Below are 14331 nucleotides of genomic sequence, written 5' to 3'. Positions count from 1 at the left end.
TTTCTATTTCTCTATTTCTCTATCTCCGGGCATTCCTATTTCTCCCATTTTACTTCTATCTTCCAGCATTCCTATTTCTCTCACTTTACTTCTAAAACTTCTGTTTCTCTTATCCTTGCGGCTTTCCGGCGGCGCTCGCCCCGAGGCTGCTTCTCGGCACCTCGCCCCGCGGCAGCTTCACGGCTCTGCGCGGCTTCCCGGCGCCTCGCCCCGCCGGCGCCCGCCCCGCGGCGGCTTCACGGCTCTGCGCGGCTTCCCGGCGCCTCGCCCCGCCGGCGGGTTCCCGGCTCTGCGCGCACGCTCCGCAGTCTCCACGCACTTCGCGCCCGCACCACGGCCTCGCGCCAGCCCCGGCGTTCCCCATCTATTCACGCCCCGTGCTCTCTCTGCACGCGGCGGCTTCCGCGAATGTTTCCGCCACCACCGGCATTCAGTCCAAGTTCCCCGGACTAACCTGGCGAATTCCAACCTGGCGGCCCACGTCTCTGCCTCTGGTTCCAGATCTTCGCCTCTTGCTCCCCGGGGTGACTTGAAGAATTCCAAGGTGGCTTATATCTCCGCCTCGGCCTGCACTCGCGGCTTCATCCTCCCTAACGTTTTTCTCTACCCGGTATGTTTCCTTAAGTTTTCTTCCAACAATATTCCTCTCATTTCTCCTGGCTACTCCCCACAGTCCGTATCCGAGTCCAAGCCTCCTCCAGGTTTCACTTTCGCTTTCAATCTCCTAGCTTCCCCGCCATAGTCCGCATCCGAGTCTATGAAAGCTTTCACTTTCGCTTTCAATCCTAACTTCTTTCCCACAGTCCGTATCCAAGTCTATGCCTAGGTTTTCAATAGCTTCTTCCGGCACCTTTCTCGTCCGGCTTTCCCCTAGGCTCTTCGCTAGTCTCTCTCTCCAGTATTTTCCTGCTTCTTCCCGTTTCTTCCCTCCTAAGTTTGCTATCCGTCCTAAGTTTTCTATCCGAGCTAGGTTTCCTATCCGTTCCAGGTATCCTATCCGAGTCACGGCACCATTATGTCGCTCCCCCTCTTCGCGGAGGAACGACACAGGACCCTGCGCTGTTCTTTCGTCTGCTCGGCCCTCCCCGGGTTTGCTGCTGGTTCTTCCCGGGTTGGCTACTATCCCTTCCACCTCCGTGGAAGGGCAGTTCCCCCTGCCACCTTCCCCACTTCCGCAGGGGAGCGGCACACCGCCGGCCGGCTCTTCTCGGGGGCTGCACAGGTGTTCCTTCAGCTACATGTTCCCCTTAGATGTTCCTGGTGCATGCCGTCTCTCTCCTCCTTTATAGTCCTCCTCCGCCAATCCTAACTCGGCTGCCCACACGCCGAGTACACTGCTCTCCAATCAGGAGCAAGTCCTACAGTTTATTGGTTGAACTGGAGGCAGCTGTGTAGAAGCTGTTTTCTCCTCTCCCAGCGCCATATTGTGGGAGAGCAGATGCATAGAATAAGTCTTAATTCCAGTAACTTAGTCTAGTCCAGGTTGCTCCCCACAGAGGGAGAGCAGATGCATAGAATAAGTCTTAATTCCAGTAACAGTATAGTCCGAGTTGCTCCCCACACATACCCAATGGCCCCCACATGATGGATGGATGATGTTCCCAAAGTTCATGCAAAAGTCAGCTACTTAGGAAGCAGAGCTAATTCTCCCATAGGAAGAAAATATTACTTCTGCTAGGATACCGCACAAAAGTCTCTAATGCATCTGTAACTGAAATGCTACAGGCAAATATCAGATTTCAGTTCTACTTACAGACTCTCAGAGCACTGTGCCTGGGAGCCTAAGTCCTAGGTTATCCTGTCTCCACCAGTTTAAACACCAGGATGATCCCAGGAACACTCTGGCTGTACTGGCACTTCCCACCCACCGCAGCCACAGCCACAAGAATACCATTTTGCTATCGTGTGGACACCAGGAATTCTCTGGCCTTGCCAGCCATGATGAAGGAAGGGATCTCCCAGCTCCACGTAAGCTGGAGAGCTTTGGGCTTAGTGAGTAGAGAAGAAGTAACTTCCTTCTGAAAAGAGGCTCACTTAAACACCTTCCACGTACAATGTGATGGACGGCTGTGTATAAAAACCAGATGACTGTAACTTGACCATTGCTTGACAAGATTTGCTTGATGATAATGATACTGTTTGATGAGATTTTTTATAAAAAATCATATGACTGGAACTTGGTAATTATTTCTTTTATATGCAATTTCTGGATACTTATCACATTCATAAATCATTCTAAATAGTATGATATTACCAATTCATAACAACCTGTGGTCCACCATGACCTTTCACTCAGGAAAAAAAGGTGGGGGGCTTGACATATTTTAAATTGGTTACTGCCATTTTCCTGGTTTCTCTTTTGATCTCTTGTATTTGTCCCCACTTAGCTCCAGGCTGTTTTTCTTCCCTCAAAAGACAAAAGTCGCTCGGAGCAAAACAGAATTCAGTTGGTTAATAAGCCAGCATCAGCATTTTATTCAGCTGCTTGCACACCTGCAACACGTGCCCACAAACACCACGTGTGCAGGCACCTTCAAAAGAGGGCCGACACTTGGCTGTGTTTCTCCTTCCGTGGCAAACACCCTGTAGCTCATTCTCTAGCATCCAGCACCACACCGGGCCAGCACTGCCTGGAAAAGCACAGAGAGAAGGAGAAAGTTCTGATGGTGAGGATGACGATGGCAATGACGATGATGGTGATGATGAAGATGTATGTGCTGGGAAACCACTCGCACATCTTGAGACATGTGAGTACCCAGATTACTCCATCTCGTTTTTAGGAACATTTCAAGGTATCTCAAAGGAATATAAATAGCTGTTAGAATTAGCAAATATAGGCCGGCGCCGCGGCTCACTAGGCTAATCCTCCGCCTAGCGGCGCCGGCACACCGGGTTCTAGTCCCGGTTGAGGCGCCGGATTCTGTCCCGGTTGCCCCTCTTCCAGGCCAGCTCTCTGCTGTGGCCAGGGAGTGCAGTGGAGGATGGCCCAAGTGCTTGGGCCCTGCACCCCATGGGAGACCAGGAGAAGCACCTGGCTCCTGCCTTGCGATCAGCGCGGTGCACCGGCCATTGGAGGGTGAACCAACGGCAAAGGAAGACCTTTCTCTCTGTCTCTCTCTCTCTCTCACTGTCCACTCTGCCTGTCAAAAAAAAAAATTAAAAAAAAAAAAAAGAATTAGCAAATATAATGGTGAGATGATTATTCACCAGAAAAATGATGCAACCAATTGTTTGTGGCGGGGCAGTGATGGAATTTATAGCAAATGCCTTTGACTGAGACTCCACTGATGGGCTTCAGAGATCTGCGGACTCCTAACTGTACGTGAGACTTGGTATAGCCAAGTCTGAGAGGAGGCTCTCCCAGGTCAGGGTTACTAGAGATGGATTCTCCCCATTCGCTGCTCCACCCCACCAGTCAGAGGTACGAAGGCGCTGATCTCCCTTCCCTTATTCCAACCCTAGCCTCCCACAGGTGTGCAATGCAGGCATAGTGTCGATGGAAAGAGAGGAGCCACAGCTCACTTGGAGAGCTCACAGCAGAGAAACACATCCGCAGTGCTGGAGCAAGTAACATTTTCAGGATAAACTCTGCTATGCTGTTGAGTGCGTTTTTCACCTGAAGAGTAAGGGTCCATTTTCAGATAACCTGATTTTGTTTGGTAAAGGGATGGGCCTCACTATGTGAAATATTAGCCTTCAGCAAACCCATCTGCAGCTGAGAATGCAGCTGGTGGTTTGTCCCACTAAGGTTCCCCTGATTCAGCATGCAGGCACTGTCTAATGCTGTTACATGTTACACCCAGAGACTGCTCCAATTGCTCTCCCCTCCTCACCATCAGCAAGAATGAATTCACAGGGCCAGCACTGTGGTGCAGTGCATAAAGCCATTGCGTGCAGTGCTGGCATCCCATATTGGCACTAGTTCAAGTCCTGGCTGCTCCATTTCCTATCCAGCTCCCTGCTGAGGGCCTGGGAAAGCAATGGAAGATGCCCCAAGTGCTTGGGCCCCTGCGCCCACGTGGGAGATCCGAAAGAAGCTCCTGGCTCCTGGCTTCAGATCAGCCTAGTCCCGCCCATTGCAGCCATCTGGGGAGTGAACCAGCAGATGGAAGGTCTCTCTCTCTGTCTTTCCCTTACTCTCTCTCTCTCTCTCTCTGTAACTCTGCCTTTCAAATAAATAAATAAGTCTAAAGAAAAAAAAGAAAATAGCATGTTTACTTTAAAAATAAATTCACATCTCAATTTTTTGGGGAATAAGAACGTCTCCATATCTGATATTTTCTCTCAGGGTTTTCTTCGAAGATTGCTCTTTTTCCTAGTTACAATCAGCTGAGCCGTAACGTACTGGCCTGTGTTCTAACACCACCACATCAGACTGGCCTGGGCACACCAGGGAGCACCACGGGCATCTCCGAGTGCCTCCCAGCAGCAGCCTGCAAACCGATTTCAACACAACAGGCCCGCTCTTTGAGGTTCTCAGTGCTGCCACCGCGGAGCGTGGAAACCTCAGCTGTCTCAGTTCTCAAAGGCCCAACATGCCCTTTTTGGCTCACGACACAACCGCTGAAGTCTTAGACTCATTTCCCAGAGCAACCAGAGTTCCTTGCATGTCCATGGCTTCACTTGCCACCGTGAGCCCCGCTCGTGTGCACCGTCGCACCTGCCTGACATCACATGGGCTGAGAACGGCCCAAATATGAAGCCAGCGTCTCTCAAATTCCGATACTTGGAAAAAAAATTGCCAAACCACAAAGCAAAACAAAAATGTCACCAGGAAATTAAACTAGACTAACAACATTGCTTGCTAAGTGTCAGGCCAAGACATTCGACGACATTTTTAAAAACGTATGTTAAGGATTCCTTTCCCTAGAAAACTAAATAATATTTTGCTGAATGTTGTGACTTCCACCTTCAAAGCCAGGTCTGGTCAGTCGCTGAGCCTGCTCCCCTAAGGGGGAGCTTTGGGATCTGCCCTTTGTGCTGCCTGCCCTGGGAGACCCTCCCAGAATGCTCCAGCGCACACGGCCAGCCTGCATCCTCCTGCTGCGTCTGGGCACGAGGCCTGGACTCACGCATCTGCTGCCTCGCCCACGCAGCTGACACTCCACGGGCTGGTACGGGGAGGAGAACGAGGAGCTGAGTCACTCACCCAGGGCAGCGCTTACCGTCCAGTTCACACGTTTACTTAAAACACCTTTTCATCCCACGAGTTTAACATGGAAAAACCAGAGTGTGAGTGGCAAACATGAAATGATAAGCCAGGCAAGAAACTGGGTGAGGAATCTGTGCTCTCGACATTTGTAGTAACTTTTAGCAGACAAAACAGCCTCCCCAAAGACTTGCTTCATAATAACTCCCCTTTTAAACATTTCCTTTGCATTTCTGAGAGTTTTCTTTCTTGAATTATTTGAAAGGCAGAGCAACAGACAGAGGGAAAGATGGAGAGAGAGCCTCCATCTGCTGATTCCTTCCCTGAATGACCACAACAGCCAAGAGCTGAGCGAGGCCCAAGCCACTAGCCTGGAACTCCATCCCTGGGTCTCTCGCATGCATGCATGACAGGCGCCCAAGCACTTGGGCCATTTTCTGCTGTTTCCCCAGGTGCATTAGCAGGAAGCTGGATCAGAAGCAGAGTAGCCGGGACTCAAACCTGCACTCTGATATGGGATGCTGGAGTCACAAGCAGTCGCTTAATCCACTGTGCCACAACACTGGCCCCTCTGACAGTTTTTTTAAAATAATCAGTGACTCAGCTGGGGAAGGAAAATAAATAGGATGACATACCCCTTTCTACTAAAACAGCTTCACGCCTTGAGGAGGTATTATACAGGAGCAAGAGGCAAAAAGGAAGGAGTCTCCAATTCAGATAGTCCCATCAGAAATGCGATTCTGAAGCTCTGATTTCCCTTTGGCTACTGCTTAGAGCCAGGAAGAACTGGATTCAAGAGAAGCAGGACACTCTGTTCCTAAAACTTCACAGCAATTTATCAGTGGGCTCTGAGAACACTGTCCACAGCAGGCCACCCTTTCTCAGCTGCGGCACTCAACAGCCTAAGCAGGAGCTGACGTGTGAGGAGCTCACACCCCATGGCAGGGCCCCTGCAGTGCCAGAACCTGGGCTCTCAGACAGCAGACAAAGTCAGCCCTGAAGGCACTCTGGCGCAGTGGGCTAAGCCTCCACCTGCAGCACAGCATCCCATATGGGCGCTGTTCGTGTCTCAGCTGCTCCTCTTCCCATCCATCTCTCTGCCTGTAGCCTGGGAAAGCCATGTAAGATGGCCCAGGTGCTTGGGCCTCTGCACCTGTGTGGGAGACCTAGGAGAAGCTCCTGGTTCCTGGCTTTAGATTGGCCCAGCTCCGGCTGTTGTGGCCATTTGGGGAGTAAACAGATGGAAGACCTCTCTCTTGTCTCTCCTCTGTTACTCTACATCTCAAATAAAAGAGAGAGAGAGAGAGAGAGTTAGAAACGAGACTGCGGGTGCCAGGAAAATGTTTCTGCTGTTTCTTAGATACCTGGTGCTGGGGGTACAGGACATAGCTCATGGCTCAAGGAAGCTGGTGTGGTAGTAAAATGTCCATAGGTGTCCGGACAGCATGCTGTGGACAGCACAGTGAGTGGCTCCTCTGCCAGCAACTGGGGACAGCACAGGAGAGGTGCTGCCTTTGTGGCTTCAGCTGGGATTTGTAGCTCAGGCACAGGCTGTCTTTGTCCTATTAGACTTCCCGATATACACACACAACCCAAGTCACAGGAAGTGGGCCTAGTGGTTAAGATGCCCACATTGCACATTGGAGTGCCTGGTGAGTTCCAGCTCTGGCTTCTTTTTATTTTTTTTCAAAGATTTATTTATATATTTGAAAGGCAGAGTTACAGAGAGGCATAGAGGGACACAGAGAGAGAGAGAGGTCTTCCATCCTCTGGTTCACTTCCCAAATGGCCACAACAGCCAGGCTGAGCTTATTGGGAGCCAGGAGCCAGGAGCTTCCTCTGGGTCTCCCACGCAGGTGCAGGAGCCCAAGGCTCTGGCTTCTGGCCCAGCTTTCCAGCAGTGCAGACTCTGGGAGGCAGTGGTGATGTTTCATGGAACTAGCTTTTACCACCCCCATAGGGCCCCTGGATTGAGTTCCTGGATCCTGGCTTCAGCCCAGGCCAATCCTCTGTCCTTGTGGGCATCTGGGGAGTAAACCAGTGAACATGAACTGCTCTCTGTCTCTCCTGCCTCTCAAATCAGTAAAAATAACTGATGGTGTAACAGTCCCTATTAAGTTTGATAACATACGCACTTTTTACAAACCTAGTCACCCTATTGCCTTCTCAGTCATCAAAGAAGAGAAGTGAACACATTTTAGGACTGAAAGCGAAAGCTACAGACTTCCATGAAGCCCTGGACAAGGTAGACTTACTTCAGTGTTTTCATCGACAGCCCAAGGGGTCTTCATTCATCAGAGCTGTTCACCAAGCCCACACAGCTGGTGACAGACATCAGCCTGGAAGAAACACAACTGCTCTTGCAGGAAGCTCCTGACCAGGACGTACTGAGAAGAAGACACGAGCAAGTGACGCACATGATACGTGGCTTGTAGTCTCTCCTGCAGATCTAAACCTGGGGTCTTAACCTCCACGGCCCGAGAAGCTTCTAAACATCTCAAGTTAAGTCTGAGGTCAGGCTCTCCACCCAGGCAGTTCTTGGAGTCTGCTTCTCTAACTCTGTCAAAAAGCTCTGACTCTCCTCCCCAATCTGGCAGAAAATGAATTCTGATACAAGACTTCCTTCCTTACGCCCTGTGTATGTTTTGTCAGCCTATTCGTGCCACCTCCAACTTTAGCCCAGCACAGATCTAAGGTTGCTTTGAAGCTTTTGAGAAAGAACTGAACAGGGGAATCACAGCGAGACAAGTGGTTCCGAGCAAGGACGCTTTCCCAGCGAACACTGCTGCTTTTCAGCATCCTCTCCCAGTCGCCTGGGGCAGGAGGGAGCCACACAGAGTGAGCCTGGCTCTGCGGTCTCATCCAGGCTGTCTGGGACCCCCGCACTCCTACAACAGGGCAATGCCAAGTCCTTCATCTGCGACGCTTCCCACTGGAAGTGCTAAAAATTCCTATTCTGTGAGGTGCTCCATGTGAAAAATGACCACTTCTGGAAAAAAGATGGCTCAAACAGGTCCTAAGCACCTGCTGCTGCTTGCCAGCACTGAGTAGCCCCAGTTTAGCCAAACAACAGCGAGTTCTGGGCACTGAGAAACGTTTAGCAAGAGGCATGGCAGAAAGAAGACAACTGTAAGCAAATCTACCTTCTTCCCACTGGTTGTTCACCTGTCAAGCACAATAGAATATTCAGGGATCTTCTTGCCAAGGCCTGGGGACACACACATCTTCAAAGGCAAACACAAAAAAGTAGAGAAAAGGCTGGGTTGAAGGGTTCTCTTTATGCACTAATCCAGAGTCTCCTTCCATTCCAAGGCCAGGCTGCAAGATGATCCTCTGCATTTGAATCACTGAGCAGAGTGGGGAGAACTGGAGGAATCATCGTTAAGCCTTGAGCACCCACAGAATGGTACCAAAGAAGGGGACTGGAATGGGGACCCAACAGTAGGCCTCACTTCTGTCACCTGAGATCCATCAAGAAGGCGCTGTAAACTTAAGCCTTTTTCATTAGCCCCCAAACAGCTCAAAGATTAAATCCTGAATATTCTCCACCCAGGTTAGCAACGACTGATAACTAACAGTTTATGAAAAATCGCCCTATGTATTTTTTTTTTCAGAATTCTGAGCAACACTGGCATGTGACCCGCACCAGGAAACCACGCACAGTGCCTCCGACCCTGCTGGAGACTGACTCAGGTGATCTCGTTGGCTACTACAGACAGCGGCGTGGTATAAGGAGGAATGGCTTCTTAGGAACCCCTCCACCCAGGGGCTGTGGGTGGAGAGGGCAGACACAGGTGTGAAGGGGCTGTCTCTGCCTTCCTATGCTTTGTATAAGGTTCCTGGAGACACTGAGACTGACAAGGAAATGGCAGCTCCATCGAAACTTGGAGGTGTCCAGCTTGCAGCGGCAGGGACCGAGTCAGAGCAGAGACGGCAGGCAACACACCTGGACACTTGACAACAGAGGCACTTGCTTTCCTAATTCTCCATGAGAATCTGCATTGTCCCAAGAAAAAGAGAACTCACTCACTGGTGCACATTGGAGACCAGCAGCCAGAGGACCGTGCCTCCCGGCCAGCAGGGTGGAATGGCCCGGGCAGTCCTGGGCACAGGAGGCCTGCTGGGTCTCCAGATCAATCCAGGGCTCCCATCTACCTTCCCAGCTGTAAATCAAAACCACGCCCTCTAAGTGCATCTGGAGCTGTGACCATCAGCGGAGATGCCTGGCCCAGACCGTGCTGCCGCCCAACTACCAGGCTCCTGCCTCTCCTCAGTGCCCAGGAGGCAGGAAGTTGCCTGGCGGAGCCCTGGCAGTGCTGCGAACTCAGCGTTCTCACTGGGGGCTCTGCCTCTCTCCTGAGCCTGAGCGGACCGGTGCGTCTGAGCTCCTGCCTGGCAGTAGTCTAGGCAACGAGCTGCGGGACAAGGTCGTGGTGTCCCGAGCCACGCAGCGGTGTTTCAGGAGACCGCTGCCGGCTGAAGGGCGGACGCGCGGCTAGAGCCTGGCTTCCCACAGGCCATCGCTCGGCCTCCCCGGGGCCGCTCTTGTGACTGCCGTCCTTTGTTGCACGATACAAAGTATTAGGAGGAGAAGTCGTCTCCCATGCCCTTCTTCTGTCTTGGCTTCACTCAGACTGAAAAATGTCTGTGCCTCCAAGACCTAAGGAGTTCCTGTAACGGAACAAAACCACCTGCCAAGGAATACACAAGCAGACAAGCAGCCCCTTCCACCCAAAACACAACAAAACAAAAAACCAATTGCTAAGCTCAGCAGCTTAATTTTGATGGAGATAGGCTGTCTTGCCTCCCTCCCTTGCGCATGATAAAGAAAACAAGCAAACAAATATAAATAGTATATTATTCTCCTAAGGGAAATTTAATACAATTCAACCAAGTTGTTGGTACAATTATCAGTGTACAGTGAAAGGGAAATTATCCCAAAGTAATGCTAATCACTAGCACTGCAGATTTTTCAGAGTATTTGCTTCCTCAACAGACACTTTTAAAAATTCTTTTAAAATAAGGTGAAGATAAACAGCATCAACTTGTGAATTAGCTTGGTTCCCAAATATTCATTTATAATTGACTTATCCTGCAGCTGAGACACATTTTTTTTTCTACAGAAACAGGAGCTCATTCCGGGGTGGCTTAGCGCTGGGGTTGAGCTAATAGTTCTGAGCCTGGGCCCCGAGCCTGCAGGAGAACAGGGCAGCCCTAGGAGGGCAGTGGGTTGGGCCAGGGCCTATACAGCACGAGGTGAAGGCTCTGAGGGCGGGGGGAGGGAAGACAGCCTCTCTCTGGTTTCCACCATGTGTATGCTTCTTGAAAATGAGACACCATCTGAGAATCTCAAGACAACACTGGATTACTGTCACAACTTCTCTTACCTTATTATAGCCATTTTTTAAAAGTACGCTATTTTTTCAATTTATGCTCATGTCATTCCACTGAAATAAATTCATCCATAAAATGATTATATTCTGAGTGCCCACAAACAGAACTGCCTGGAGTAGAGGGTGCAGGGTGAGTGGAGCTGCTATCCCTGCGGCCTGGGTCTTCACCAAGGAGGGTCCGAGGGCCTTTGTACATGCATCATCGCGACAACTATGCCTCCTGGACAGACACGCCTAGTCACTGCAAATTTAACCTGAAACCATGACCCAACTGGCCTCCAAACACGTGTTCTACTACAACACGTGAGCCCTAAGTCATAATCAGAATCACATGTCCTGGACAAGTACTAGGCCCAGCAGCTCAGGCTGCCTCTTGGACAACAGCATCTCCTAGTTCAGTGTCTAGTTCCACTCCACTTCCTACCCAGCTTCCTGCTCATGTGCACACTGAGAGGAAGCAGGGGAATGGCTCTGGTACTTGAGTTCCTGACACCCACTTGGAAAACCTGGATGGAGTTCCTGGCTCCTGTCTTCAGCCTGGTTCAGTCCTGGCTGCTGCCAGCATTTGGGGGAGTGAATCGGCAGATGGAAGATCTCTCTCTCTCTCTTCCTCTCTCTTTCTTTCAAGGTGAAAAAATAATAATTGGGGCTGGCGCTGTGGCTAAGCCTCTGCCTGCAGTGCCAGCATACCATATGGGGACCAGTTTGTGTCCCGGCTGCTCCTCTTCCAATCCAGCTCTCTGCTTATGGCCTGGGAAAGCAGTGGAGGATGATCCAAGTGCTTGGGGCCCCACACCTGCATGGGAGACCTGTTAGAGGCCCCTGGCTTCTGGCTCTAGCTCCCACCATTGTGGCCATTTTGGGAGTGAACCAGTGGATGGAAGACCTTTATCTCTGTTTCTCCTCCCTCTCTCCTTAACTCTACCTCTCAAATAAATAAATAAAATCTTAAAAAAAAAATGTGCTCTGATGTGGGATGTTCGTTTTCACTGCTTCCTTAGCAAGAATGGGCTGTGCCCATATGTGGTGGGGTTCTGGCCTTGAGACAGAGGTGGGACAAGTTGAGGGAGTGGGGAAGGCATCTAGGAAGGGCCTTTAAAGGCAGCTGGAGTGTACACTTTGGACCTCTACTCTTCCTCTGCTGGCCAGCCTGCAATGTGAATACCATGGCTGGAGTTCCAGCAGCCATTCTGGACCATGAAGCAGCTGTGAGGCTGAATGCTAAGTGCTGGGAGGCTGCAGCCCAAAAGGAGAAAGCGCCTGGGTCCCTGAGTACTCAGTGGAGCCACTACCCCAGCCCATGCTGCTGCCTCCCAGACTTGCCTTCAAGGTGAGGGAATGCATGCCCATGGTTCAAGGCACTATAGTCGGATATCTATGGCTCACAAGTCCAGATAGCTACACCCAACAGAACTGCAAATCCACTGCACTAAATACATTTTGTTCAATGAACTAGGACACTTGATAGCTAGAATTTAGATGTAGCAGCTATCATTGTGTGATTCTATAAAATTAGCAAATATTCTGATATCTCTGGCAAAAAAAAGTTCTCATAGTTCCAATTTAAAGAGAGAAGTTTGCTTTACCAATGTAACAATTATAAGCTGGAAGGTGGGTAGAAAGCAGAAGAAGGTCCTCTGCATTCAGTGGAAAGAGGACAGGAGCCAGGAGGAAACTCTTGCTTCGGCACTTTATAACGTTTCAAACCTTCTGAGAAGCGCAAGGCTGAAAACGTGTGTTTGAAGAGTTGCAATCTGAAGACTTCACTTTGATCTCAGCAGTTGGGTTTTCTGTCTGGCTGCTCCCCATGAGCTGTGTGGCTGTGGGCAGGGCACTCAGCCGCGCTGGGCTACGTTGCTCTCCTCTGTTCGGCAGTAACACTCTTTGCAGAGGGGAACAGAACTGACGAAGCTTCTAGCGCGGAATTCAGCACACAGCAGACGTTCCACAAGCCCGAGCTGCTTTCTGCTTTCATGATGTTCTCATACCCTTCCAGACAGAGGTTTATAAATAGTTTAAAATGTTTAAGCCCTTCTTCTTCATTCGGGGAGGGGAGTGCAGACTCGTGCACGGCAGTAACACACAGTTCTAAGAGCAAGAGCACACTGCAACACTACACTAGTGGCTTCACTGGGCCAGGCCATACCTGTGGTCACTTAGCAGGTGCAAAGCATGAAAGATACACTCCCCACACTGCTGCAAGCAGAAAAAAAACCCAAGCCTATTATGCTGAGCAGAAGAGCGGTCCTGGGCCCCTGCAGGACGCTGAGCTTCCAGGGCCAGGGAACAAGGGAGCCGCGGGACAGCCTGCTCTCCCTGCCCAGTGCCCCTCAGTCTCCGTCAATTCCCAGCACATCGATGAGCTTGTGACTGCTGTCGACACCTGCCCCTTTCCACCGGGTGCCACACTTCCGGGAGCTGGGACTGTGAAGTTTACTTCTGTATCCCCCTAATGAGACGATGCATGTCCTTGGGGACATTCAGGACCAGGGGCTGCCAAGTGACCAGTGCATGAAACGAGGCCCAGCTCAGCAGTCGGCAGCACCCAGGGCTTCTTTCTTTCTTTCTTTCTTTCTTTCTTTCTTTCTTTCTTTCTTTCTTTCTTTCTTTCTTTCTTTCTTTCTTTCTTTCTTTCTTTCTTTCTTTCTTTCTTTCTTTCTTTCTTTCTTTCTTTCTTTCTTTCTTTCTTTCTTTCTTTCTTTCTTTCTTTCTTTCTTTCTTTCTTTCTTTCTTTCTTTCTTTCTTTCTTTCTTTCTTTCTTTCTTTCTTTCTTTCTTTCTTTCTTTCTTTCTTTCTTTCTTTCTTTCTTTCTTTCTTTCTTTCTTTCTTTCTTTCTTTCTTTCTTTCTTTCTTTCTTTCTTTCTTTCTTTCTTTCTTTCTTTCTTTCTTTCTTTCTTTCTTTCTTTCTTTCTTTCTTTCTTTCTTTCTTTCTTTCTTTCTTTCTTTCTTTCTTTCTTTCTTTCTTTCTTTCTTTCTTTCTTTCTTTCTTTCTTTCTTTCTTTCTTTCTTTCTTTCTTTCTTTCTTTCTTTCTTTCTTTCTTTCTTTCTTTCTTTCTTTCTTTCTTTCTTTCTTTCTTTCTTTCTTTCTTTCTTTCTTTCTTTCTTTCTTTCTTTCTTTCTTTCTTTCTTTCTTTCTTTCTTTCTTTCTTTCTTTCTTTCTTTCTTTCTTTCTTTCTTTCTTTCTTTCTTTCTTTCTTTCTTTCTTTCTTTCTTTCTTTCTTTCTTTCTTTCTTTCTTTCTTTCTTTCTTTCTTTCTTTCTTTCTTTCTTTCTTTCTTTCTTTCTTTCTTTCTTTCTTTCTTTCTTTCTTTCTTTCTTTCTTTCTTTCTTTCTTTCTTTCTTTCTTTCTTTCTTTCTTTCTTTCTTTCTTTCTTTCTTTCTTTCTTTCTTTCTTTCTTTCTTTCTTTCTTTCTTTCTTTCTTTTACAGGCAGAGTGGACAGTGAGAGAGAGAGAGAGAGAGAGAAAGGTCTTCCTTTTGCCGTTGGTTCACCCTCCAATTGCCGCCGCACCGGCGCACTGCGGCTGGTGCATCGCGCTGATCCGAAGCCAGGAGCCAGGTGCTTCTCCTGGTCTCCCATGCGGGTGCAGGGCCCAAGGACTTGGGCCATCCTCCACTGCACTCCCTGGCCACAGCACAGAGCTGGCCTGGAAGAGGAGCAACCGGGACAGAATCCGGCGCCCGACCGGGACTAGAACCCGGTGTGCCGGCGCCGCAAGGTGGAGGATTAGCCTATTGAGCCATGGCGCCGGCCAGGGCTTGTTTCTAAGGCTGCCCCAGAATGTCCTGTT

At 49.5% G+C, this 14331-nt stretch overlaps 1 protein-coding gene across 5 annotated transcripts in view; it reads right to left on the bottom strand.

Moving 5' to 3' along the window:
• Nucleotides 1-14331, bottom strand: part of LDLRAD4 (low density lipoprotein receptor class A domain containing 4) — a 259259-nt gene that overhangs the window by 60334 nt on the left and 184594 nt on the right. The window lies entirely within an intron of this gene.

Source organism: Oryctolagus cuniculus, chromosome 10, assembly GCF_051225735.1.
Source record: "Oryctolagus cuniculus isolate XC-2025 breed Fujian yellow rabbit chromosome 10, ASM5122573v1, whole genome shotgun sequence".
Lineage (NCBI taxonomy): Eukaryota > Metazoa > Chordata > Mammalia > Lagomorpha > Leporidae > Oryctolagus > Oryctolagus cuniculus.
Note: the sequence above shows the minus strand (reverse complement) of the source record. Positions and strands in the feature narration are given on the sequence as shown.